General features: G+C 36.8%; 1 long non-coding RNA gene across 1 annotated transcript in view; it reads left to right on the top strand.

Moving 5' to 3' along the window:
* Positions 1-17,561: 17,561 nt before the first annotated feature.
* Positions 17,562-26,988, top strand: part of LOC131383290 (uncharacterized) — a 97,934-nt gene continuing 88,507 nt past the window's right edge. Inside the window, exon 1 of the long non-coding RNA XR_009213199.1 lies at positions 17,562-17,658. This is a non-coding gene — a long non-coding RNA (uncharacterized LOC131383290). The remainder of the gene's footprint in view (positions 17,659-26,988) is intronic.

A 26,988-nucleotide genomic window follows, 5' to 3' on the forward strand; every position in this document is an offset into this window, starting at 1 on the left:
CATATGCATTGATTATTATTACTTATTTTAAATTACCATAAATATTTCATTTTATGCATAAAGATTTTATGCATAAAGATTATGTCACTTAAAATTGATGGCCCACATGTATGCCAAAACCAACTAAGTAATATATTAATTCCAATAGCTTAAGACAAAAATGCTACCAATTTCTAGTAAACAATCTGAAAAATCTTTTCTATTGTCATTCTGCTCAGCAAAAGTTGAAAAGTCTCAGGAAACTCATTTGGGATCTTATAAAAAGAATTTCTTTTTTTGATTCTTTATTTTCCTGCTCTGTCCCATATAAAAGTATTAGGTTTATCCAAATCCTTATTTCTGCTGGAGGAGAGAGAAAGAGGAGAGGGGAGGGGAGGGGAGAGGAGGGGAAGGCAGAGGAGTTCTACCTGGTCAACAGGGTGATTAAAAGGACCTGACAAAAACAAGCAATGGGGAAAGGATTCCCTATTTAATAAATGGTGTTGGGAAAACTGGCTAGCCATATGCAGGAAACTGAAACTGGACCTGTTTCTTATGCCTTATGCAAAAATTAACTCAAGATGGATTAAAGACTTAAATGTAAGACCTAAAACCATAAAAACCCTGGAAGAAAACCTAGGCATTATCATTCAGGACATAAGCATGGGCAAATATTTCATAACTAAACCACCAAAAGCAATGACAAAAAAAGCCAAAATTGACAAATGAGATCTGATTAAACTAAAGAGCTTCTGCACAGCAAAATAAACTATCATCAGAGTGAATGGGCAACCTACAGAGAAAATTTTTGCAATCTATCCATCTGACAAAGGGCTAATATCCAGAATCTACAAGGAACTTAAATTTACAAAAACAAACAAACAACCCACCCCATCAAAAAGTGGGCAAAGTATATGAACAGACACTTCTCAAAAGAAGACATTTATGTGGCCAACAAACATATGCAAAAAGCTCATCATCACTGGTCATTAGAGAAATGCAAATCAAAACCACAATGAGATACCGTCTTACACCAGTAAGAATGGCAATCATTAAAAAGTCAGGAAACAACAGATGCGGGAGAGGATGTAGAGAAATAGGAATGCTTTTACACTGTTGGGAATGTAAATTAGTTCAACCATTGTGGAAGACACTGTGGCAATTCTTCAAGGATCTAGAACTAGAAATACCATTTGATCCAGCAATCTCATTACCGTGTACATACCCAAAAGATTATAAATCATTCTACTATAAAGACACATGTACATGTATGTTTATTGTAGTACTATTTACAATACCAAAGACTTGGAATCAACCCAAATGCCCATCAATGATAGACTGCATAAAGAAAATGTGGCACATAGGGCATGGTGGCAGGCACCTGTAGTCCCAGCTACTCAGGAGGCTGAGGCAGGAGAATGGCGTGAACCGTAAAGGTGGAGCTTGCAGCGAGCCGAGATCACTCCACTGCACTCCAACCTGGGCGACAGAGTGAGACTCCATCTCAAAAAAGAAAAAAGAAAATGCAGCACATATACACCATGGAATACCATGCAGCAATAAAAAAAGGATGAGTTCATGTCCTTTGCAGGGACATGAATGAAGCTGGAAACCATCATCCTCAACAAACTAACACAGGAACAGAAAACGAAACGCTGCATGTTCTCACTCATAAGCGGGAGTTGAACAATGAGAACAAATGGACACAGGGAGGGAAACATCACACAGTGGGGCCTGTCGCGGGGGTGGGGGACAAGGGGAGGGATAGCATTAGAACAAATACTTAATGCACAAGGGGCTTAAAATCTAGATGATGGGTTGATGGGTGCAGCAAATCACCATGGCACATGTATACCTATGTAGCAAATCTGCACATTCTGCTCATGTATCCAAGAACTTAAAGTATAATAATAATTTTAAAAAGCTTCCTTACACATTTATTCTGTTAACCAAATTCTACCTTATCTCACACCCTTGAACCTCAGATTTCTCTTTATGCTTTATTCATCCTAGATTTTCCCATCTTAATTCAAAAATATCTCGCTTCTATTTTTTTCTCTTTATTATATGAAACACTTAAATTAGGCACTGGGAAATAATTGTGTCCAAAGTAGTATCTAAATTTAGTTAAAACTTACATGATTAAAATTATTGATTTAGAAACAAGTCTTCTCAAATCACATTCTATAAAATAAAATAAGTACATCTAATAATTATTTTGAGAAATATAACATTTCTAGACAATTTTTTCTGCACTAACATGTTGGCAATATATTAAATATATGTATTGCAATACTCTTAATAGCCATATTCAAAGGCATTATTATACTGATCGTTGTTGACTATGTTACAAGACCAACCTGACCAACATGGAGAAACACTGTCTCTACTAAAAATACAAAATTAACCAGGTATGGTGGCCCATGCCTGTAATCCCAGCTACTCGGGAGGCTGAGGCAGAAGAACCACTTGAACCTGGGAGGCAGAGGTTACGGTGAGCCGAGATCATGCCATTGCACTCCAGCCTGTGCAACAAGAGCAAACTTCATCGGAAAAAAAAAAAAAAAACTACTTTCAGATTTGCCATATACAAATAAAATAAGTGTAATTAGAAATTTCAGAAAAGATTTTGTTTAACAAAATCCATGGTTTTCTTCCTCCTTGTTCCACATCTTGTCTTTTTTCCAAGCTTGTATTTTGCTGTTTCTTTGTGACTGCATCTGAGCCATGACAGGCAGTATGCTGGTGTGCACTGGAGAGGCAGTGTGCCATGTCCATCATGGCCCCATGGGTACATCTCACAAGCTCTCTTTTAGGCTTTTTCACCTTCTGATGGTTACATGCCTCATTCCAGGGCAACTTTGGTATTTTAATAACTTTAGAGACCAAACTCTCAAATTTCCCGGGCAGGAAAACCATCATTAGAATATTACTAGATTTATTTAAAAAAAACACATTCATATTAGGCCACAAATATACAGGTATTAATTTATAATTGCAGATAGCATAACTCAATTAATGTATTGAATCCATGGAATATTATGTAATAGTGAACTGACAAATGGGTTTTCAAGTGTATCATTCTTACAAATCACTTAGATAAAATTTTAAATTTCAGGCAATTACATCATTAAAAATTTTAACAATATATTCTTACTTTCTGTTAAATTGATTATTGGTGAAAGGTAACTTAAAAATAAATTTATAACCAATCTCAGTTTTTATCCTCATGTAATAAATAAGCCTTACAGAATATAGGCAATACTAAGGCCTGTTTTTGTTTTAAATGACTTAGGTCATTAGTAAAAAGCTCCTTCTTTCAAAAGAATATTTTGCATTTTTCCCACCTCCCAATTCAGCATAACACAATCATCTACAATATATGATAGCAAAGCCTGAAAAAGAAGAACTATAATGAAGAGAAGCAGATAAATATGTTTGTGAACACAAATTTGCAGTCATTTTGAGTGGAGATTCTTTGTTTTCCTGTGGTGACTTAGGATTATATAAACCATAAATCCAGAAAGAGATACTTTGCTACCATTTTAGGATACATTCCTTCACTTTGTCCAGATGAATACCAAAATTTGTTATGTATAAAATAGGGGACTCAAACTTATTCTGAGAAAATGAAAGAGAGTAGCTTACCACAGTGGGGTTTTGTTTAATTGATAGTCACTCTGTAAAGGTAAACATTTACTTAATCCAAGAGCAGCTGGATCTGTGAAGTTCTGATGCTTATTTAGGTGTGAAGGGAGGCTGGAAGGCTCAGATCTTAACACTTGGGATCTAAAGGTTTCTAAAATTTTCAAATAAAATATAAACATAAAGGAAAAATATGAAATAAATTACTATATTCTGGGAAATATGTTAATATATTCATGTGAATATAAATAATTATTTTGGAGGCTGATATGAGCATACTAAAATTCCTGGGTTGGATTTCTATCTCCCTAACTTCTGACCTTGAGTTAGTCCTTCATTTCTCTCCTTCTACTTAATAAAAAGGAGATGATTTATTGTGATAATTTAATGAGTGGAACAATTTCCTGCTCATAGAAACAGTTCAGTTAGTAACTTGTTAGCAACATTGTGTTTATTACCAATAGTCACAATGGCAATTATAGTACAGTAGGATTAGTAATTGTCTTAGGGTATTTTTTCCATTTCTGTTTGGCCGTATGTGTATCTTAAAAATATGCTTCTTGGGCTGGGCACGGTGGCTCACGCTTGTAATCCCAGCACTTTGGGAGGCAGAGGTGGGCGGATCACGAGGTCAGGAGATCGAGACCACAGTGAGGCCCCGTCTCTACTAAAAATACAAAAAAATTAGCCGGGCGTGGTGGCGGGCGCCTGTAGTCCCAGCTACTCTGAGAGGCTGAGGCAGGAGAATGGCGTGAACCCGAGAGGCGGAGCTTGCAGTGAGCCGAGATCGCGCCACTGCGCTCCAGCCTGGGTGACAGAGAGAGACTCTGACTCAAAAAAAAAAAAATATATGCTTCCTAAATTAATTGCAAAATTCTACTCATTTCATCAGATGTCTACATTTAGATGTCTTAAAACCTTTTAAAGATATATAGGCTTAGCATTTATGAAAACAGATTTTAGTGAACTGAATAGGTTAGTTCCAAAAAGCAGATTAGCAGATAGTGCCACTTTATAGTTGTCATTAATTATATCCAGGAAGCAATATTAATTTTTGATTTTAAAAATGTATCGAATTGTAATTTTAAAAACTTGGATAAGCTTAAATATTTAAAACAGTAAAGCAAAAGCAGTTGTCTTGTTTTCAATACAAGTTAATTTTGCTATACATTTCTTTTGGATAGCAAAAAGAAACGCCAGTATATGTGCTATATATGAAATTTTATATAAAATCTTTTGACTTAATAACATTTAAGATGCTGAATACTGAGAAAAATATATATGCCATATAGAGATGTTGATCTGATTTTTTCAAAAGATTTAATTAGTGCAAACCCTGTAAATTATACAACTAGCATTTTAAAGAATTTAAAGTTCATTGAAGTTTATTACAAAAATGTATCATGTGTGTATATTAAGCACACAAGTTATAGTGCCCCAAATGAGACGAAAGTCTGAGAACTAAAATTTACTAATAATTACACTTTGGAAATTTTTAAAAGTAATTTCAACCTTTATTATAGGGTATGTGTGCAAGCTTGTTATATGGGTATATTACATGATGCTGAGGTTTAGGATACAAATTATGTTTTCACTGAAGTAGTAAGGATAGTACCTGATAGCTGGTTTTTCAGCCTACATCCCCCTCCTTCCCTCTTCCATCTAGTAGGTCCCAATGTCTATTATGCTCATCTTTATGTTTATGTGTATTCAATATTTAGCTCCCACTTATAAGTGAGAACAAAAGTGGAGTTTGGTTTTCTGTCCTTGCATTAATTTGCTTAGGACAATGACCTCCTCTCTGCCCATGTTGCCTCAAAGGAAAGGGTTTCATTCCTTTTTATGGCTGCATAGTAGTCCATGGTATATATGTGACATATGTTCTTTATCCAATCCACTGTCGATGGACAGCTAGGTTGACAATATGTCTTTGCTATTGTGCACAGTGCTGCAATGGTACATGATCAGTAATGACACTGCCGGGTCCAATGTTTGCTCTATTTTACATTCTAATGAGAACTCCCCAAACTGCTTTCCACTATGGCTGAACTAATTTACATTCCCACCAACAGTGTATTATAAGCATTCCCTTTTCTCTGCAGCCTCTCCACCCTGTTATTTTTTTACTTTTTAGTAATGACCATTATGATTGGCGTAAGGTGGTATCTCATTGTGGTTTTGATTTGCATTTCTCTGATGATTAGAGATATTTAGCCTTTTTTCATATGTTTGTTTGTGGCTTATTTTCTTTTGAGAAGTGTCTGTTTGTGTATTTTGACCATTTTTTAACTGGATTATTTGTTTTTGGCTAGTTGATTGTTTAAGATCTTCGCAGATTTTGGATATTAGACCTTTGCCAGATGCATAGTTTATGAATATATTTTCTCTTTCTGTGGGCAGTCTGTTTATTCTGCTGGTAATTTCTTTTGCTGTGCAGAAGCTCTTTAGTTTAATTAGGTCCCACATAACAATTTTTGTTTTTATTGCAGTTGCCTTTGGGGACTTAACCATAAATTATTTGCTAAAATCGATGATGAGTATTATATTTCTTATGTTTACTTCTAGGATTTTTATACTTTGAGATTTTAGATTTAAAGATTTATCCATCCCAAGCTAACTTTTGTATATGGTGATAGATAGGGGAAGAGATTCATTCTTCCATATGAGGCTAGCCTGTTATCCTAGATCCATTTATTGAACAGGATGTCCTTTCCACATTGCTGTTTTTTTCTCAACTTCGTTGAAGATCAGATGGTTGTACGTGTGCAGCTTTATTTCTAGGCTCTCTATTCATTTCCGTTGGTCTATGTGCCTGTTTTATATCGGCACCATGCTGTTTTGTAACCTTATAGTATAATTTGCAGTAAGATGATGTGATGCCTCAGACTTTGTTCATTTTACTTAAAACTGCTTTGGTTATTTGGGCTCTTTTCTGGTTCCAATTGAATTATTAAGTAGATTTGTCTAGTTCTTTCAAAAATGTCTTTGGTCTTTTGATAATCATTGAATTTGTAATTTTTTGGGTTGTATGGCTATTTAAAGAATATTGATTCTTCCTATCCATGAGCATGAAATTATTCATTTATGTGTGTTTTCTCAGATATATTTCAGCAGTGTTTGTAGAGCTCCTTGTAGAGAACTTTTAATTCCTTGGTTAGATGACTCCCTAGGCATTTTATGTATTTGTGGCCATTGTAAATGAAATTTTGTTCTTGATTTGCTTCCCAGCTAGAATGTTATTGGTATATATTAATCTGACTGATTTTTGTACATTGATTTTTGTATCCTGAAACTTCACTAAATTTATTTACCAGTTCCAGGAGTCTTTTGGCAGAGTCTTTAGTGTTTTCTGTTTATAGAATCAAATCATCAGCAAAGACAGATAGTTTGACTTCTTCTTTTCCTATTAGGATGCAGTTTAATTCTCTTCCTCACCTGATTGCTCTGGCTATCACTTCCAGTATTATGTTAAGTAGAAGTGGTAAGAGTGGCTATCCTTAGCTTGTTCCAGTTCTCAAGGGAATGCTACCAACTTTTACCACTTCAGTATGATGTTGGCTGTGGATTTGTCACACATGAATACATGGCTTTTATTACTTTGAAGCATGTTCCTTCAATGCCTAGTGTTTTGTGAGTTTCTATCATGAAGGTATCTTAGACTTTATCACAGATTTTTCTGCATATATTGAGATGATCATATGTTTTTTGCTTTTTATTCTGTTTATGCGGCGAATTGCTTCTATTGATTTGCATATGTTGAACTAATCTTCCATTATAGGAATAAAATATACTTTTTGGTTTGTTGTTGGATATGATTTGCTAGTATTTTACTGAGGATTTTTGTATCTGTGTTCATCAGCAACATTGTCCTGTAGTTTTCATTGTTGGTCCTGTCTCTGCTAGAATTTAATAGGATGATACTGGCTTCATAGAATTACAGTTAGGGATGAACCGCTCCTCCTCAATTTTTTGAAGTAGTTTTAGTAGGATTGGTATCAGTTCTTCCTTGTACATGCGATATAACCTTGCTGTGGATCCATCAGGTCCAGGACATTCTGGGATTGGTAGATTTTTTTTTTCTGTTTTTTGTTTTAATACTGATTCAATTTCTGAACTTGTTATTGATCTCTTCAGGTTTTCATATTCTTTCTGGTTCAATTTTGGGAGATTATGTCTTTCCAGAAATTTACCCATTTCCTCTAGATTTCCTAATTCATGTTCATAATTGTCTCTGAGAATCTTTTGTACTTCTGGGGAATTAGTTGTAATCTCATCATTCTAAATTCTGATTGCACTTATTTGGGTCTTCTGTCTTTTTTTTTTCCTTTGTTAATCTAGCTAACAGTCTATCAATCTTGTTTATTCTTTCAAAGAACTAATATTTGAGTAAATTGATCTTTTGTATAAACATTTGGGCCTCCATTTTATTCTTATCTAATTTTCAGTTATTTCTCTTCTTCCATTAGCTTTAGTGTTGTATTTTTTTTCCTAATTTCTACAGGTTCAATGTTAGATTATTAATGTGAGATTTTTCTAACCTTTTGATGAAGGCAGTTAGCACCATAAACTTTCCTCTTAACATTAGTTTAGCTATATCCCAAAAATTTTGGTAAGATGTGTTTCTATTTTTATTACTTTCAAAGAAATTTTTGATTTCTACCTAAATTTTGTTGTTTACCCAAGAGGTATTCAGAGGCAAGTTGTTTAATTTCCACGTTTTTCTGTGTTTTTGAGATATCTTCTTGGTATTATTTCTGTTTTTATTGTAATTGTGGTGCAAGATTGTGCTTGCTTTGTATGATTTTTTTTTTTTTTTTTGAGACGGAGTCTCGCTCTGTCACCCAGGCTGGAGAGCAGTGGTGCAATCTCGGCTCACTGCAAGCTCTGCCTCCCGGGTTCACGCCATTCTCCTGCCTCAGCCTCCTGAGTAGCTGGGACTACAGGCGCCCACCACCGCGCCCGACTAATTTTTTGTATTTTTAGTAGAGACGGGGTTTCACCGTGGTCTCGATCTCCTGACCTCGTGATCCACCCGCCTCGGCCTCCCAAAGTGCTGGGATTACAGGCATGAGCTACCACACCCAGTCAGTATGATTTTTTTTTAACTTATTTAGACTTGCTTTATTGCTGAGCATGTGGTCAATCTTAGATTATGTTCTCTCTGCAGATGAGAAGAATGAATATTCTTTGGTTGTTAGGTGGAATATCCTGTAAATGTCTGTTGGGTTCAATTGGTCATGTGTCAAATTTAAGCACAGAAATCCTTTGTTAGTTTTCTGTCTTGATGGTTTGTCTAATGCTGTCAGCAGGATGTTGAAGTCCCCCTCTATTATTGTGTGGTTGTCTAAATCTTTTCTTAGGTCAAGATGAAGTTGTTTTATAAATCTAAGTGTTCTCATCTTGGGTGTATACATATTTAGGATAGTTAAGTGTTGTTAAATCCAACACTCTATTGTTATGTAATGCCACTCTTTGTCCTTTTTTCTGTTGTTGGTGTACAGTCTGTTTTATCTGATGTAAGAAAATCAATTCCTCCTCTTTTCCATTTGAATGGTTGATCTTTCTCCATCCCTTTACTTTGAGCCTACAAGTGTCATTACATGTGAGATGCAGCTTTTAAAGACAGCAAATGATTCTTGTTTTTTTATCCAGCTTGCCACCATATGCCTAGTTGGAGCATTTAGGCCATTTACATTCAGGGTTAGTATCAATATAGTAGATTTTGATCCTGTCATCACGTTGTTGTTCTTTTGTAGACTTGATTGTGTATTTGCTGTATATTGTCTGCAGGCTATATGCTTCACTGTTTTTGTGGTGGCAGGTTTTAATGTTTGTTTCCATATTTAGTACTCCCTTAAGAATTTCTTATAAGGCTGGTCTGGTGGTAACAAATGCTGTTAGTGCTTGCTTGAGGGGGATTTTACTTTCCCTTCTCTTAAGAAGCTTATTTTGGCAGGATATAAAATTTTTGGGTGGAATATGTTTTTCTTTAAGAATGCTGAAAATAAAAATTAAAAAAATGCTGAAAATAGGACTCTAATTTCATGTGGTTTGTAAAGTTTCTGCTGAAAGGTCTGCTGCTAGCCTGATGACCTGGCCTTTCCCTCTAGAAGCCTTTAATTTTTTTTATTTTGTGTTGATATTGGTGAATCTTGCCATTACGTGCCTGTATTTTGTATAGAGTTTTCTGTATTTCTTGAATTTTGATGTCCTCCTCTCTAGCAAGATTGGGGAGATTTTCATGAACTATATAATCAAATATATTTTTAGAGTTGCTCACTCTCCCCTTTCAGGAGTGCCAATGAGTCATATGTATTGTCTCTTTACATAATCCCATATTTCTCAGAGGTTTTGATCATGTTTAACAATCTCTTAAATTTATTTTTATGTAACTGAGGTGATTCAATGTACTGGTCTTTAAGCCCTGAAATTCTTTCCTCAGCTTGATCTATTCTGCTTTTAGTGCTTTCAGTCATATTATAAAGTTCTTGAAGTGAATTCTTCAGTTCCAGAAGTTTAGTTTGCTTCTTTCTTAAAATGTCCATTTCATCCTGTAGCTCTTAGGTAGTGTCATTGTATTCTCTGGATTCCTCAGATTGGGTTTAGCCTTTGTCCTGGATCGTCATGAGCCTCCTTGCCATCCAGATTCTTCCTTGACTGTAAGCCCAAGCCACTATGTCTCACCCATCTAGGAGCAGTACGGGTGGGTGGAGTCACGTATCAACCATATGGGTCTTCCCAGGGGAACACAGAACTTTACCAACCCACAGAGTTCAGGCATAGGTGGGCATGCTGTGTTGGCATACCCAACTGATATGTACTGCCTGGTAATGAGGAGCAGGGGTGGATGGAGTCACCCATTGTACCCTTTGGGTGCCTCCAAGGAGAACACAGACCTACACTCATCTGCAGAGATTCGGGGAAACCTAAAGCTGAACCTACCTGCAGCGTTCAGGCAGAAGCCAGTTTGTTGTGTTGGAGGCAAGCAGGCATGACCACCTGGCTATGAGCAGCAGAGATATGTGGAGTTGCCTGCTCTGCAAGCATGGTGCTTCCCATGGGAACATGGAGCTATCTCCATCAGAGTTCAAGCAGAAGTGAGGCTACTGTGCTGGAAGCTTGTGCCAAGCCTTGTCTGGCAAGGAGGTGTGGAGCAATCTTACTGCTCCTGGGCATCATGACTGTGGCCTCTATTGAGGCTATGGCATCTGGCACCAGGTTACTCTGGGGTCCAAGACCTGTGGATATCCCTGTGGACTTGAGTTGCCTCTGCAAAAACTCTGGGCACCGCTCTGTATCATTCTAAGGCCTGAGGGGATGAGGAGGATTCTCCTCTTCCTAGGATTGCACAGGTTCCTGTGGGAAGTGTGGATTTCCTGAGGGCTGTCACTAGTTCACTGTTTTCCTATGTTGGGGAGCTTCTCCTACCTCCATGATGATCCCAGATGAGCTGCTGCCCAGCTTCACTCTCCTCTAGTCTCTGTGTCCTTTCACTCCCTTGATGGATCCTGATATGGTTTCTTAGACAATTGGCTTGAGGTTCAGTGTTTACTCACCACTTTGTTTCCTGTTTGTGAGAACAGCACACACTAGCTGCTTCCAGTCCACCATGTTGACTGGAAACTTTGGAAGGTTTTGAGATATAAATAATGAAATCTAATTTCTCATGCATAATTGCAAAATCATGAAAATATCTGTGTTGATATTCATTTCCAGCTCCATTAATTTATTTTGTGGGCTTTAATATTCTGCTACATTTCAAGCCTAAGAACTTTTGGTGTGGAGTGATAATGCGTAAGAATATTTTCCTCCTAACATACAGCTCTTGAGACATTACAAAGCCCCATAAATTGTGTTAGACATGAAAGGTAATAGCAAAGACACACTCAGACCTCATTTTATCCAAAAAAAGTAAAAATAGTTATTACAATTCCCTATAATCCATGGGAAGAAATAGGTAGAAAGTTCTAAGAGCACAAAGTGATTGTTATTCAAATATTGAGGTCATGTATTTAATATTTTTGTCCTTATAACACTCAAATATTTTATGTTAATTATAACACATGTTTTCTGCCATCAATGGACACTGATTTTTAGTGAGTCAATATCCCATGACAGTGAACACAGTCTGTCTGGAATATTGAAATTATATTGTTAAGGTTGTTTTTTAGAATCAGCTTAGTAGAGAAGGCTAAACTCACATACATTATATATATAAATAAAATAGAGAGGACAGATGTATTTAGTAAAGAAATTTCTTTTTAAAAGAAAAGGTATTATTAATCATGAAATAAATAATTTTATACATGATTAAATTATTTATTATTAGTAACTTTCATTAATGTTTTTGAAGAAATAATATTTCTCCATTTTTATTTTTGTCACCTGGAATTTATCAAACATTTCCCTAAGCTTGGTATTGTTAGAGGTGCCATTAATGTAGCAGTTAGCAAAACTGAAACCTTTCATTCTTTCTTGTGATTTACAATCTACAAAGGGTAAGTAGAAGCAAATAAGTAACTCAATGAATGATAAAAATAATCTCAAATGATAATATGTAATCAAAAGTAAAGTAAAAAGGATAACGGAATAGAGTGCTGGTTAACAACTTGCCTACTCTGCCTAGGAGATACACAGTAGGTGATAATGCCTCATCTGAGGCTTAAATGTAGAAATGGACAAAACCATGTGATGATATAGACTCAGTGGTGGGATGTGATTTGATGGAGGAAGAATGACTAAAAGAGTAATATTTACAATGATAACATTTAACCTACATTTCAGTTCTAAAATAAATGTCTAAGTATACAATCTAAGAAGTCAATGAAGCTTCTCAAAATGGTTAGCAACTCGTTTGTATGTGTGTATGTGTTTGTGTTTGTGTTTGTGTGTGTGTGTGTGTGTGTGTGTGTGGAAAAGCAGAGGGAAGGGAGAGAAAGAGAAAAAGCAGAGAAAAGGGAGAAGGAGAAAAAAGGAAAGAGCATAAAAGAGATGCTGACATGTATAAATTCACATTCTGGTGTTTCTATACCTTACTGCATTTAATCACTGATAAAATTCAAGACCCAGCTCAGCTTAATAACTGTTATCATAATAGAACACTTCCTAAGCAATATTTTCCAAAATGAGATGTGACTAAAAAATGGTTAAATATTTGGACCCAGTTCAGTTATCCATTATTTTTATATTTCTAGTTAATGTAGCTTTATAGCTAAATCTGTTAAATGTGCTAATTTGTTAAAATAATTTAATCTTTTAATAGTTTAATTTATCAATAAATGTTTCTGACACAAACATGGTAAGTTTAAGTTTAACACTCACTTTGTACTATCCATTATGATTCTTTGTTTTCTATCAAGAGTTACTGTTGTTTGCTTTGACAGAAAACTGGGAAAGGCAGAGAGGTGACAATACTTGGAGAAATTAAGCATGCCATCTGTTTGGATGAAGATGCAAATAATCGCAAACATTGGGGGCCTCAACACTCTAGGCAAAACTGGATTCATATTTATTTTATTTTTGGAAAAATAACACTTTTTTGTATTATTTTATAATGAGTTAACTTAGTAACAATTTTTTTGAAATAAATTGTTATTCTATTCTGGCAAAAGGTATGTATCTCCAGCACATGTGCAAATATATTTGATAAACCAGTTTCCCTAAGAAATATGACAATTTGTTCAGCTATACTTGAATAAAAAATGCCAAAATATAACCTGCTAAGTTGAGAGACTTAATTAAGGAAAATTTATACCATTTTAATTGCTTCTCATCTCATATTATTTTTATCTTAATTACCGGTGCTTTGGGCAAAATAATAACTAAAGTGAGTGGAATAAGAATTAATCAAATTACTTGCTTGTTACTCTTGTAAATTATATTTGGGAGAGGAAAATAAATCCTTTGGCTAGCCTCAGGTTTGAAGTTATGTTTCAATAACTGGTACCATTCTTAGCTCAGTTTTTATCAGTGATCAAGTATAAATCATTTTGTAATAGGTGAATGTTAACTCACCGAATTCTGCCATCTTTATTGGTTATGGGAAGAGCACTTTATGGAAGACACTTAAAACCATTTTAGTTAGGGCTTTAATCTATTTTCCACCCAAGATGGCCAGTGTGAGTTTAATTATTTTTCCGCTTCTCTTCCTGATGAAATAATGATCAGAAACGAAACAAGTATAAATGATATAAATAATTTGCAATTAAGTCCAGGTATTTTTATGATTATTTCATATGTTGTAATGTTCTCTAATCAATTATAGCTAAATCATAATTTTCAATGTGAGATGGCTGAAACTATGACAAACCATGGCCAATCCTAAAATTTAGGTAAGAGATCAATGAATTTTTTCACTTTTCTTTAATCTCATCTCTCTCACTCCTAGCCTGTTGTGCACATGGTTTCTGCCACAGATACAATGCTATGTTATTTATTTCTTTAAAAGTCTTGCTTCAATCAAAAAGTAGGTGTGAAATTAACACAACAAAATAAGGAAGATCGTTGGTAGCTGGGTATAAATGTCCATATAAATATTTATTCTATCATACTTTAACAATTCATTTCAGTTCTACTCAAACCTGTTTATTAGATGTGTCTTATTTATTCAATAAATCGAGCTTGTTCAGTTAGAAGAATTAGATATTACACGTTTGTATCTTAATTTTGTCCTGCTGTCATTTAAAATAAAATTGAATCTAAAAATTTTGATGGGGGGCTATAATATCCCAATAAATATTGGGATATAAATATAAAAATAATTGGGATAAAAAATTGGGGATAAAAATATTTAAAAACTGGTGTATAAATATAAATTCAGATTTAATATAAAACATATATATTTTAGCTTGAGCACTTTTCTTTTACATAGACCAATATTCAGGTTATATTACTGGGAAATGTCCCTGTTAATTATGCTGCTTTCTTACTTTTATTCTCCGCAATTTATAGCAAGAATCATATTAAAACAATTCAGAAAATACTTCTACTGACCTGAAATTCTGATTTAGCCTACAATGAATATAGACATTTTAAATATTTATTGTAACTGAGCTATAAATCTATAACTAGCCCTTCATGTTTCCTCAAAGTGGCCTTAAAATAAAACCAGTTGCAAACAAGGCAAAAGCTACAGATTATATATGTATTTACATATAAGTACATTTATATATTTTATACTTTTTACATATATTAAATATGTATATATAAATATACAAGATTTCTTTCATATTTCAGATAAAAGAAGAACATAAATTCCTGAGGACCTGAATTGCAAAAGAATTTTAAAGCCAAGGCAGTGAACAAGAGCTTAAGTAGCTATTACTTATGCTGCTGTCTATATCCCTATGAATGCTTTCTAATCAGTGAGGGAAGGACAAAAATTGCACTCATTAGATAACAAAGGTAGCTGCTCCAAGACTTATAAAGTATAAGAACTTACTAATAGCAAACAATACATTCTCTTAGAGACCACTCAGAAGCCAATAATCAGAGAGAATCATCTTGGAAAAAATATATTACAGAATGTAATCAAGAAATATACAAAAGTGCAAAATAAAATAGCATGAATGTAAACATGGAGATATAAATATAAACATGGAAAGAAAAGTAATAGATGAGATGGCTTGGTGCAAGAGCTCAAACACAACAAAACACATTAGTTAGGCATAGAGATAGGAAATTTTAAGAAGTCAGTTGGGGCACTTGACAAATAAAAACCCTGTGAGTGATTAGATAGATATAAAGATAGACAGATAGATAGATACAGATGGATATTTAGACGTATATTCTAAAAGAACACATATGTGTGTGCATAACTATCTTTTAAAATATTTAAAAAAAATTTTCCATTTCTCAATTATTTACTTCTAGATATATATTCAATTCTAGAATATTCTTCAGAACTATATATGTGTGTGTATATGTATATACACACACATATTCACATATATATACACACATGCATGTGTGTGTATATATATATAGTGCTGAAGAATATTCTAGAATTGAAAAGACATTCAGATTGAAAACAGTAAGCAAACAAAACAAAAAATACAAAAATGTAGAATATTACAAAGAAAAAAGTATCCACAGAATAGAATTACAAAGCATATATTTTTAATGGAATAATAGAAAATAGACCTACAAAAGGCTAATCAGTAGCAATAGAGGGAAATGCCCAAGAACTAAGAGTGAAATATTGTCTAGAATATTTTACCTAGCTGTTCTTATTAAAGACCTTATTATATAACTATTTTAATAGGAAATTCAGGAAAGAAAAATGTTAAATTCGGAAGGAAAAAAACTGAACACAAGACTCAAAGATGGACATAGAAATTGACAACACTTTGTAGGCAAAGAAAATTGGAATTAGTATTAAAATTGAATGGGTAGAAAATAAGATATAACTAAAACCTGAGATTTCAAGTACATGAACAAGAAGAACGGAAAGACCAGAGGAAAGTTAAAGTATTCTAAATTTCTAGTTAGATTGGGAAAGTAACAATTAGATTCAGAATTTCATAAGATAACATAGAGTTAAATATATAACAAGAAATATATGCAGTCCAGGAAAATTACTAAGATTCAAAGAAATAAGGAGGCCAAAGTAAATGAATGGAAGTCTTAACTTAGAAATTAGTGGAATTATCATTTTATTTCCTAATAAATCATTGTTCCCTTTGAAACTAAGCAGGGTGTAAGATCCTAGAGAGATGAAGCAAAATTTTTCAATAATCACCAATGGTAATGGTGCTTAATCTCCACACGTTAATTTTTGTGCCTATGAATCTGGGCTTTAGGAGTAATAGCACAATGTATGGGAAGTTGATTTATAGCATATAAAGGTTCTTGGAGGACATTATTACACTACTATACGGTATTACCACCTAAATGGCAACTGGTGAGTCTTCCAAAGAACATTCTATCATTCTCTCAAGCCAGCTGTTTCCGTATGTTGGGTAACAAAATAGGATCAATAAATACCAGGATCCTAGGCCTATTGCCACACTTTGCTGTGAAGTGACATCTTTGGTCAGAAGAAATGTTTTCTCAGACATGTTGGGTGCTAAAGAATTATGTAATTGGGGAAAATCAGACACAAGCTCTTATCATGTGAGTGGCTGGCCTGCAATGAAAGATGCAGGCTCACTCTCGCCAGGTGTCTACTGTTAAAGTGAGGGCATTGATTGGAAAAGAATGGAACCCTGAAACTTGGAATGGGGACATGTGGGAGTGAGAGACAGGACTAGTTGGATTTCCTAGGCCAAGAATCCCTAAGCCTAGCTGGGAAGGTGACCCCATCCACCTTTAAACATGGGGCTTGCAACTTAGCTCACACCCAACCAATCAGAGAGCTCACTAAAATGCTAATTAGGCAAAAACAGGAAGTAAAGAAATAGCCAATCATCTATTGCCTGAGAGCACAGTGGGAGGGACAAGGACCAGGATATAAACCCAGGCATTTGAGCCAGCAACGGCAACCCCGTTTGGCTCCTCTCCCTTTTTATGGGAGCTCTGTTTTCACTGTATTTCAATCTATTAAATCTTGCAACTGCACTTTTCTGGTCCATATTTGTTACGGCTTGAGCTGAGCTTTTGCTCGCCGTCCACCACTGCTGTTTGCCGCTGTTGCAGACCTGCCGCTGACTCCCACTCCACTGCTGACTCCCATCCCTCCGGATCCAGCAGGGTGTCCACTGTGCTCCTGATCCAGCGAGACTCCCACTGCCACTCCCAATTGTGCTAAAGGCTTGCCATTGTTCCTGCACGGCTAAGTGCCTGGGTTCGTCCTAATCCAGCTGAACACTAGTCATTGGGTTCCACAGTTCTCTTCCGTGACCCACGGCTTCTAATAGAGCTATAACATTCACCGCGTGGCCCAATATTTCATTCCTTGAAATCTGTGAGGCCAAGAACTCCCGGTCAGAGAACACGAGGCTTGCCACCGTCTTGGAAGCAGCCTGCCACCATCTTGGGAGCTCTGTGAGCAAGGACCCCTGGTATTTTGGCGACCACGAAGGGACATCCAAAGCTGTGAGTAATATTGGATCACTTTCGCTTGCTATTGTGTTCTATCCTTCCTTAGAACTGGAGGAAAATACTGGGCACCTGTCGCCAGTTAAAAATGATTAGCGTGGCCGCCGGACTTAAGACTCAGGTGTGAGGCTATCTGGGGAAGGGCTTTCTAACAATCCCGAACCCTTCTATTGGGGATGCTGGTCTGCCTGGAGCCAGCTTCCACTTTCAATTTTCTTGGGGAAGCCAGGGCCGACTAGAGGCAGAAAGCTGTTTTCCCGAACTCCCAGCAGTAGCTGGTTGAGATCATGGCACAGCCAGAAGTCTCTACGGGGCGGGCGCAGTGGCTCACACCTGTAATCCCAGCACTTTGGGAGGCTGAGGTGGGTGGATCACGAGGTCAGGAGATCGAGACCATCCTGGCTAACACGGTGAAACCCTGTCTCTACTCTCTACTAAAAATACAAAAAATTAGCTGGGCGAGGTGGCGGGCACCTGTAGTCCCAGCTACGCGGGAGCCTGAGGCAGGAGAATGGCATGAACCCTGGGGGGGCGGAGCCGGCATGAGCCGAGATTGCGCCACTGCACTCCAGCCTGGGTGAAAGAGCGAGACTCCGTCTGAGGCAGATAATCGGTGAACCGGATTGGAGTCGCAGTGAGTCGGATCGTGATCAGGCCTCGGGACAAGCAAAATCCGTCCTAAAAAAAAGAAGTCTCTACGCAGCAGTCGCCCATGCGTCTGCCCCTACCTTTCCTTCTGAATTATACCTCCGGGGTCCTGAACATGACTTTCTTGAAAGTTTAGCCCCAAAATTCTCCTTACCTCTGAATCTACTTCCTCTGATCCCTGCCTCCTAGGTACTAATGGTTCAGACTTTCATTTCCTCTAGCAAGCTGTATCTCCAAAGGGATCTAAGGAGGTTCTAGGCTGTGTCTTTAGGCACCTAGGCTATAACCCAGGGAGTCTCATCCCTGGTATCCCTCCCGATTTAGGTACACAGCTCTTGACATGGGCAGTTATGTGGGACCCGTTCCCCACCACCCTTGCCAGGTTCCCAAGTTTATAATGGCTAAGAAAGAGAGACGGAGAGAGAGACAAAGAGGGAGTCAAAGAGAAAAAGAAAGAAAAAGATAGAAATAGTTAAAAAAAAAAAAACAAAACTGTGCCCTATTCCTTTAAAAGCCAGGGTAAATTTAAAACCTGTAATTGATAATTGCCACTTTGTTGTCAGTGTAAATAAGGGTGTAGCAAATCCTTAACCCAGTAACCCACGGATGGGCCAAATGCATTCATTCGGTAGCAGCAACTGCTTTGCTAAAAGTAGAAAAGTAACTTTTAGAGGAAACCTCGTTGTGAGCACACCTCACCAGTTCAGAGTTAGTCTAAGTAAAAAAAAAAAAAAAAAAGCAAAAAGCTAACTAACTCAATAATCTTAAAGTGTGGGGCTATTATGTTAGAAAAGGGTAATGTAACTCCAACCACTGATAATTCCCTTAACCCAGCAGATTTCCTAACAGGGGATTTAAATCTTAATTACCACACAAAGGTCCGACCAGACCTAGGAGGAACTCCCTTCGGGACAGGATGGTAGATGGTTCCTCCCAGGTGATTGAAGAAAAAACTACAATGGGTATTCAGCAATTGATACGGAGACTCTTGTGGAAGCAGAGTTAAAAATTTGCCTAATAATTGGTCTCCTCAACTATGCGAGCTATTTGCACTCAGCCAAGCCTTAAAGTACTTACAGAATCAAAAGACTATCTCAATTGTGACTCAAAAGGTTAGCTACACCCTCTCTGAAACGAATTTGCAGAACTGTTGTTTATGGGAATGCATCTTGATGGGGCAGCTGGGTTATGAAATACTCAGGAACCCAGCCCAGCTCTAGGACTCACCCCTGAGCACAAAGGCAATGCTGGGCACGCTGGTAAAGGACCACTAGAATCCAGCAGCCCAGGTCCCTTTCTTTGTGGTCAAGAAAGGCGGGAAAAGGAGTGCAGGACTGCTACATTGGTGAGCCTAACTAATCCAATAAGCAGAGGTCCATGGGTGGTTACACACCCTGGAAAAAAATAAGCATTAGGCCCTTAGAGGATGCTCTAGGACTAATGCTCATCGGAAAATGACTAGGGGTGCTGGCATCCTTATGTTCTTTTTTCAGATGGGAAACATTTCCCCCAAGGCAAAAACACCCCTAAGATGTATTCTGGAGAATTAGGACCAATTTGACCCTCAGATGCCAAGAGAGAAATGACTTATATTCTTCTGCAGTACTGCCTGCATTTTCTTATCATGAGTGTTATTGAACATTTTCTCCATAGACACAATAATTTGCGTTGATTTACCTGAGAACTAATTGTTTATAAATTCCAAAGATTTTTTAATAATGACAATGTTTCTTTCCTAAATTTTTGTAGTTCTTTATATATTCAGATATTAGTGGTGTGTGTATGATACAATTAGACTATTTTTTGTTTTCCATGGTGTTGTTTGTGTTTTGATTTTTTAAAAAATTTTAGGTTCAAGTGGTACATGTGCAGGTTTGTTACATGGGTATATTGTGTGATGCTGAGGTTTGGACTTCTAATGATTCTGTAGCCCAGTGAGTGAGTGAGCACAGTACCTGATAGGTAATTCTTCAACCCTGTTCCCCCTCCCTCCCTCACCTCTTCTTAAATCCCCAGTGTCTAATGTTCCCATCTTTGTGTCCATGTGTGCCAATGATTAGCTCCCACTTATAACTGGGATCATGCATTATTTGGTTTTATGTTTCTGTATTCACTTCAGATAAGGACCTCCAGCTGCATCTGTGTAACTGCAAAACATGACTTCATACTCTTATGGCTGTGTAATATTCCATGGTGTATATGTACCACATTTTCTTTATTCAGTCCACCATCGATGGATACCTAAGTTGATTTCATGTCTGCTATTTTGAATAGTGCTATGATAATCGTGAGAGTGCAAGTGTTTGGTTTTGTTGGGGGTGCATTTGATAGAACAATTTGCTTTCCTTTGGGCATATAGAAAGTAATGGGATTGGCGGGCAAAGTGGTAATTCTATTTTTAGTTCTTTGAGAAATTTTCAAACTGCTTTCCACAGGGACTCAGGTAATTTACAATCCCACCAACAGTATATAAGCATTCACTTTTTTCCATGCCTGGTCAAAAGCTATTTTTTTTTTTTAACTTTTTAATAGTAGCCATTCTGACTGGTGTGATATAATCTCTCATTGTGGCTTTGATTTGCATTTCTCTGATTATTAGTGAAGTTGAACATTTTTCCACATTTGTTGGTCCCTTGCGTAGTTTCTTTAGAAAAGTGTCTCTTCACATTTTTTGGCAATTTTTAATGGGGTTGCTTGTTTTTATTTGTTAATTTATGTTCCTTATAGATTTTAGATATTAGATTTTTTTAGATACACAGTGTGAAAGTATTTTCTCCCATTCTGTAGGTCGTCTGTTTACCCCATTGATAGTTCCTCTTGCTGTGCAGAAGCTCTTTAGTTTCACTAAGTCCCATTGTCAATTTTTGGTTTTGTTGCATTTGCGTTTGAAGACTTTGTTATAAATACTTTGCCTAGACCAATGTTCAGAAGAGTATGTCTTAGTTTTCCTTCTAGGATTCTGATAGTTTGAGGTTTTACATTTAAGTCTTTAATCTATGTTGAGTTAATAGTTGTATATGGTGAGAAGAAGGAGTCAAGTTTCATTCTTCTGAATATGGGTAGCAAGTTTTTCTGGCACCATTTATTGAATGGGCTATCTTTTCTCCATTGTTTATTTTTGTTGAGTTTGTCAAAGATAAGTTGATTGTATGTGTGTGGCTTTATTATGACTTCTCTATTATGTTCCATTGGTCTGTGTGTCTGTTTTTGAACAAGTACTATCCTGTTTTGGTTACTGTAGCTTTGTAGTTTAAAGTCAGGTAATGTGAGGTCTCTGGCTTTGGTTCTTTTTGCTTAGGATTTCTTTGGCTGTAGGGCCCTTTTTTGGTTCCATTTGAATTTTAGATTAGATTTTTCTAATTCTGTGAAAAATAATGTTGATAATCTGATAGGAATTTTGTTAAATCTAGTAGTTTGTTTTGGGCAGTATGAACATTTTAATGATACTGATTCAGTTCATGAGCGTGGTATGTTTTCCATTTGTTTGTATCATCTCTGATTTCTGTCATCAGTGTTTTGTAATTCTTCTTGTAGAAATCGTTCATCTCTTTGGTTAGTTGTATTTCTATGTATCTTTTATGGCTATTTGAAATAGGATTGCATCCTTGACTTGGCTCTCAGCTTAAACATTATTGGTGTATGGAAATGCTACTGATTTTTTTACATTGACTTTGTACCTTCAAACTTGACTGAAGACATGTATAAATTCTCAGAACCTTTTGGCAGAGCTTTCGTGGTTTTCTAAGTATGGAGTCATAGCATCAATGAAGAAATGTATTTTGACATTATTTTTCTATTAGAAGAACTTTTATTTCTTTTGCCTGATCACTCTGGCTAGGTCTTCCAGTACTGTGATGAATATGAGTGGTGAGAGTGGACATCATTGGCTTGTTCAAGTTGTTAATAGAAATGCTTCCAACTTGTGCCCGTTTAGTATGCTATTGGCTGTGGGTTTGTCATAGGTTGTACTTATTATTTTGAGATATGTTATTTCAATTCTTATTTTGTTGGAGGTTTTTATCATGAAGGAATGGCGGATTTCATCTATTGCTTTATTGTATATTAAGATGATCATATGGTTTTTGTTTTTATTTTTGTTTATATGGTGAATCACATTTATTGATTTGCATATGTTGATCCAATCTTGCATTCCGGAAATAAAGCTCACTTGATTTTGGTGGGTTATATATTTGATGTTCCCTTGGGTTCGGTTTGCTAATATTTCGCTGAGGATTTTTGCATGTATGTTCATCAAGGATATTATCTGTAGCATTCTTTATTCTGTCTTTGCCAGATTTTGGTATCAGGATGATACTGGTTTTGTAGAATGAGTCAAGGGGGAATCTCTTCCTCCATGATTTTTTTGGAATAGTTTCACTAACATTGGGACCAGCTCTTCTTTGTACACTTGGTAGAATTCCTGAAAATTCATCTGGTCCAGGACATTTTTTATTTGGTAGGATTGTTTAATGCTGATGTAATTTTGTAAGTCGTTATTGATCTGCTAAGTATTTCTATTTTTTCCTTGTTCAATCTTGGAAGGTCGTGTTATCAGAAATATATCAATTTCCTCTAGAGTGTGTAAGTTTTGTGCATAAAGATTGTTTATTTTAACCCTTGAACTTCTTTTGTATTTCCATGGGATCAGTTGTAATATCACCTTTGTCATTTCTGATTGTGTTTATTTGGATTTTCTCTTTCTTTTGCATTGTTAATCTAGCTAGCAGTCTATTATTCTTATTAATCCTTTCAAGGGAACAACTTTTTTTTTCCTTTGATATGTTGTCTTTTTTGGTGTGAATTTTATTTGGTCTGCTCTGGTTTTAATTATTTATTTTCTTCTCTATGTTTGCATTTATTTCACTCTTGTTTTTCTAGTTCCTTTAGGTTTGACAGCAGATTGTTAACTTGATATCTTCTTATCTTTTCGGGGTAAGTGTTTAGTGCTGCAAACATTCCTCTTAACACTGCTTTTGCTGCATTCCAGAGATTTATTATGTTGTGTTATTTTCATGTTTTTAAATAAGTTTTTGATGTGTTCCTTAATTTGTTTTCCTGAAAATTGTTAAGGAGCAAGTCATTTAGTTTACACACATTTGTGTAGTTTTGAGAGTTCCCCTTGGGATTCATTTCTATTTTCCACTATGGTTTAAGAAGGGGCTTGGTATATTTTCATTTAAAAAAAAATGCGTTCAGACTTGCTTTATGCATGTGGTAAATTTTAGAGTATGTTCAGTCTATAGACGAGAAGAACGTATGTTCTTCGGATGTTGGATGGAGTATTCTGTAGCTGTCTAGTATGTCCAGTTGGTAAAGTGTTGAATTTAAGTCCAGAATTTCTTTGTTACTTTTCTCCCGTAATGATCTGTCTAATGCTGTCAATGGAGTGTTGAAGTCCATTATTATTGTGTGTCAAAATCTTTTCTTAAATCTAGAAGTAATTATTTTATAAATCTAGTTGTTCCAATGTTAAGGGAATATATACTTAGGATAGTTGAGTCTTCATGTTAAATTGAATGTTTTGTCATTATGGGATGACTTTTGTTGTTGTTGTTTTTTACCATTGCTGGCTTAAAGTCTGTTTTATCTGCCTTTTTTGTGTTTTTTGTTTCTGTGATAGATTTTTTTTTTTTTTTTTTTTTTGAGGTGGAGTTTTGCTCTCGTTGCCCAGGCTGGAGTGCAATGGTACTGTTTCAGCTCACTGTAACCTCCACTCCCCGGTTCAAGTGATTCTCCTGCCTCAGCCTCCTGCGTAGCTGGAGTTACAGGTACACCACGCCTGGCTAATATGTTTTTAGTAGAGATGGGGTTTCATCATGTTGGCCAGGCTGGCCTCAAACTCCTGACCTCTGGTGATCCACCCACCTCAACCTCCCAAAGTGCTAGGATTACAGGCATGAGCCACCACAACCAGCCGAAAGATCATTTTTCATCACTCTACTTTGACGCTATGGGCATCATTACATGTGAGATGGGTCTTTTGAAGACTGCATAAGATTCTTATTTTTTAATCCAATATTCCACTTTTTGATTTTAAGTGGCACCTTTAGACTGTTTTCTTTCAAGGTTAAAAATGATGTGAAGTTTTGTTCCTGTGTGGTTTTGTTAGCCTGTTGCTTGTAGTCTTGATTGTTTAGTTGCTTTATAGGGTCTATGGGCTATGTACTTATGCGTTTTTTTGTTGTTGTTGATGTTGTAGCCAGTATCATTGTTTTTCATTTCCATATTTGGAACCCCCTTAAATGTGTCTTATAAGGCCAGTCTGGTGGCACTGAATTCCACTAGCAATTGCTTGCCTAGAAAAGATTTTATTTCTCCTTTGCTTGTGCTTGTTTGTTGAGGTATAAAATTCTTGGGTGGATTTTTTTTTTTAAAGGATGCTAAAAAAAACAAGCCCACAGTATCTATTGGCTTGTAAGACTTCTTCAGAGAAATTGCTGTTAGTCTGATGGGATTCCCTTAATAGGTAATATGGCCCTTTTCTCTGGCTACCTTTAATTTTTTTTTGTATTGACCTTGGGTAGTCTGATGACTATATAACTCAGAGATGATCGTCTTGTATAGTATCTTTCAAAGTTATCCGAATTTCTTGCATCTGTATGTCAACCTCTCGTGAGATTGGGAACATTTTCATGAATTGTATCTTCAAATATATTTTCCAAGTTACCTACTTTCTCCTCTTCTCTCTCAGAAAAACCAATGGGTTGTAGGTCTAGTCACTTTAGATAACCCTACGTTTGTCAGAGGCCTTGTTCATTTTTTAAAAATCTTTTTTTCTTTATTTTTGTCTGACTAGGTTGATTCAAAGTACCCATCTTTAAGCTTCAAAATTCTTTACTCAGCTTGGTCTAGTCTGTTGTTAAGACTTTTAACTGTGTTTTGAAATTCTTATAGTAATTTTTTTTTTTAACTTCAGAAGTTCAGTTTTCTTCTTTTTAAATGTAGCTATCTTGGCTTTCAAGTCTTGGATAATTTTTCTGGCTTCCCTTGGATTGACTTCCAATCTTCTCTTGGATCTTTATGAGTTTCCTTGCCATCCAGATTCTGAGTTCTGTATCTGCCATTTTAGATATTTCAATCTGGTAAGATTTATTGGTAAGGAGCTAGTGTGATCTTTGGGAGCAACAAAACACTGGCTTTTTGTATTGCTAATATTCTTGAGCTATTTCCTTTTCATCTGAGGAAGCTAACACTTCCTTTTTCTTTTTGAAATTGCTGTCATTTGGATGAAGCTTTTTGAATTTTTATTCTTTTTTCCCTTTATAGCCTGATTGTGATGTATGTTATATGGAATTTATTAGCTTTGTTTCTGGGTGCTTTAAGGGAGCCAAAGCTCTGTACAGGTTCCTTGATTGTAGATAGATTCCTGTTATAGGTTTCACAGGCATTGTATGTTGTAGCAAATTATTTTCGTTTGGTGGTGTAATCCAGACTGCAGTCTGGTAGATGGTGCTTAAGAGTGAGGGCCAACACACAGGTTCTTACTCAGCCATGCTTTTTGTACTTTTTGTATTTCAGTGTATCTGCAACAGTGCTCTGGGGAGGAGATAAAAGAGGACAAGAGAAGACTGGCTCTCCAAGTCCATTTCTGGGCTTTCATTGTATTCCCTTCATTGCTGGCATTATGCCAGTGTTTCCTTTCCCCCGAGGGTGGCTTTAGCAGGCTGTACTTCCCTCTGCTGTAGGGGTGGTACACACTGAGGGTTAGGTCCCCAGGAGATCTCTGACTCCCCAGGAATCTACCAGTCCCTTGTGCTTGCCAAAGTCAGAGTGGGTTTTGGGGTATGTTTGCCAGTGGTCTTGTGATGCAGTGGCTCTAGGGCAGGGGATCCCAGGGCTGGGCATAGGCACTGTGGATGTTCAACCAGTATGATACCCATAGCCCAGTGTTTTCAGCCCACAGACAGATGTGGGGCCTGCCCAACTCACACACTCTGAAGCCAGGGGCTCTACTTCTAGTGTCTGCCCTGGGAACATTCCCAATAAGTTAGGCTTGTCCCAGGCCATCTGTGCCCAGATTTCTGAGCCATTCCAGACATTCTGGGTTGTGGCTTCCCAGGGAGAGAAGCCACAGCTATCAAGCCCTATACTTCCCAGTCTGGTCTTGCAAAAGCAGTGCTGCCCATCTCCCTTGCTGGCACACAGACCTGTGCCATACTTTTCTCTGTGTTCTGACAGTGAGATTTCTTCCCCTACTTGAGCTCAAGGCATACATGTTTGCTTGATAACCCAAGCTGGTGTGCTTGAGTACTGGGGAGTTGAGACTTGGCCCACAGTTTTGTCCTCTGTCCCCTTAAAGTCAAGCACCATCCATAATGGGGGGATGAACTGATCTTAGGCTGCCAGTAAAACATCCAGGTGGGGCAGTGTAGGCTGTGCTGTGAGGACCCACCTACAAAAGCAGCCAAGCAGGCAGTCTTGGGTGGAGCTGGCAGGCAAAGGGGTGCATGGATCAGAAGCACCTCAGTCCCATAGCAATGGTGGCCCTGCTTTCTCTTAGCTTGGCAGAGAGCAGGAGCTGTGCCCGCTCAGTGAAAGATGGAGAGTCTTTGGGTCTGGGTGCCTATTGCATTTCACTGCAGCTAAACAGTGAAGCCTTCTAGGTTGTGCATGGGTTCAACCTTGCCTCTACTTGTTCTCCAGGTGGCTCCTTCTGCCATTCCAAAGGACTATGGGTGT

This window comes from Hylobates moloch, unplaced genomic scaffold, assembly GCF_009828535.3.
Source record: "Hylobates moloch isolate HMO894 unplaced genomic scaffold, HMol_V3 SCAFFOLD_4, whole genome shotgun sequence".
Classification (NCBI taxonomy): Eukaryota; Metazoa; Chordata; class Mammalia; order Primates; family Hylobatidae; genus Hylobates; species Hylobates moloch.